General features: G+C 37.5%; 1 pseudogene across 1 annotated transcript; it reads left to right on the plus strand.

The window, feature by feature from the left end:
* Window positions 1–819: 819 nt before the first annotated feature.
* Window positions 820–1,984, plus strand: LOC308276122 (dnaJ homolog subfamily A member 1-like; annotated as a pseudogene). Its single transcript has one exon. The product of its transcript is annotated as a dnaJ homolog subfamily A member 1-like (transcript).
* The last annotated feature ends 246 nt before the right edge of the window (window positions 1,985–2,230 follow it).

A 2,230-nucleotide genomic window follows, 5' to 3' on the forward strand; every position in this document is an offset into this window, starting at 1 on the left:
CATACAGAAACTAATGGGGCACACCCACTTCCTTTAGTCATTTCCATATGAGGAGTGACAGAGTAGGAAGCTGGGCATTTTGCCCCATTTCAGACTCTTCCCATCTTGGTATCAACAAAGGTTACTTGGGGAATCTGCATTTCTAACTAACCTAGTTATGATAAAGAAGCAAGAATAGAGTCCATAAAAGTGAAATAAAAATAAAGTTAAAATTTTAAATAAGCTCAAGAATATGATTTCTTAGTCTCATACATATAAAAAATTTAATAGAAAATCACCTGTCATACCAAGAACCAAAATATATTGAAGCAATATTATAGATAAATATTAATACCAGAATATGACTTATCACTACAGTCTTTACAGATGTCAAAGGCAAAATAAGGCACTATTATAAGGACTCTACACATATAAATTGGATAAATTGATGAAATAAATCAATTTTGTGGGGAGGGGGGACAACTGGAGGTTAAAACAAGGAGCATTCTACCTTTGAGCTACAACTCCAGCCCTATTTTGTTTGTTTTGAAACAGGCATCACTAAGTTGCTCAAGAATCTTGTTACGTAGGTGAGACTGGACTTAAATATATGATCCTTCTGTTTCAGCCTCTCAAGTACTGGGATTGCAGGAATGCAAAACCTCCCCCAGCACAGTTTTTTTTAAAGTACAAACAACCATAATAATCCAATATAAAATATATAATTCAAGGGAACTTTTCAGAACACTCAGTGAGATGCAGAGCAGTGGTGGCTGCCCCAGCTGCATGCTGCTTCCCACTCCCTCATATTGGTGCCAGCCTGCTCACAGGCTGTAGAAAATGGTGAAACAAACTACTTACTATGATGTTTTGGTAGTCAAACCCAATGCCACCCAGGAAGAATTTAAAAATGCATATAGGAAGCTGGTCTTGAAGTACCACCCTGATAAGAATTCCAATGAAGGAGAAAAATTTAAACAGATTTCACAAGCTTATGAAGTTCTCTCTGATGACAAGAAAAGGGAATTATATTATATGACAAAGGAGGAGGACAGGCAATTCAGGAGGGTAGAACAGGTGGTGGTTTTGGTTCCCCCATGGACACCTTCAATATGTTTTTTTGAAGAAGGAGGAAGGATGAAGAGAGAAAAGGGAGGTAAAAATGTTGTGTATCAGCTCTCCATAACCTTAGAAGATTTATATAATGGTGCAACAAGAAAACTGGCTCTGCAAAAGAATGTGATTTGTGACAAATGTGAAGGCCCAGGTACCAATATATTGGAATGTAGATAAGAATTCACTAGATAGGACCCAGAATGGTTCAGCAAATTCAATCTGTGTGCATGAAGAGTGCCAGGGCCATGCAGAATGGATCAGTCTTAAAGATAGATGTAAAAACTTCAATGAAAGGAAGATTGTTCAAGAGAAGAAGATTCTAGAAGTTCATATTGACAAAGGCATAAAAGATGGCCAGAATAAAACATTTCATGGTGAAGGAGACCAAGAGCAATGACTGGAACCAGGAGATATTATCATTGCGTTCGATTAAAAGGACCATGCTGTTTTTACTTGGCGAGGAGAAGACCTTTCCATGTGTATGGACATATAGTTGGTTGAAGCATTGTGTGGCTTCCAAAATCCAATATCTACTCTTGATAACCAAACCATAATCATCACTTCTCATCCAGGTCAGATTGTCAAGCATGAAGATGTAAAGTTTTTTCTAAATGAAGGCATGCCAATCTATCATAGACCATATGAAAAGGGTCACCTAATCGAGTTTAAGGTAAACTTTCCTGAAAATGGCTTTTTTTCTCCTGATAAGCTCTCTCTGCTGGAAAAATTCCTATGTGAGAGGAAGGAAGTAGAAGAGACTGATGAGATGGATCAAGTAGAACTGGTGAACTTTGATCCAAATCAGGAAAGATGGCACCATTATAATAGAGAAGCTTATGAAGATGATGAACATCACCCCAGAGGTGGTATTCAGTGTCAGACCTATTAATGGAGCCAGTGAATGGCACTCACTGCAGGCATTTTATATGCAGTGGTTATTGAGTGAAGGTCTGTAATCATAATAGTTTAGATTGAAATGCTAGGTACATGTGTTGATTTCACTGTATGGCCCTTCATTGTTAAGCTGTGGAATTAAAACTATTTAACTGGCAATCAGAAAAAAAATCTGTAGAGAAGTATTAGTCTGTCTAGTTATTTGTATTACATGGGACACATTGTGATGCCTCTGCATTCT

The sequence above is a fragment of the Muscardinus avellanarius genome, assembly GCF_963383645.1.
Source record: "Muscardinus avellanarius genome assembly, chromosome: 17".
In the NCBI taxonomy this organism is placed as follows: Eukaryota; Metazoa; Chordata; class Mammalia; order Rodentia; family Gliridae; genus Muscardinus; species Muscardinus avellanarius.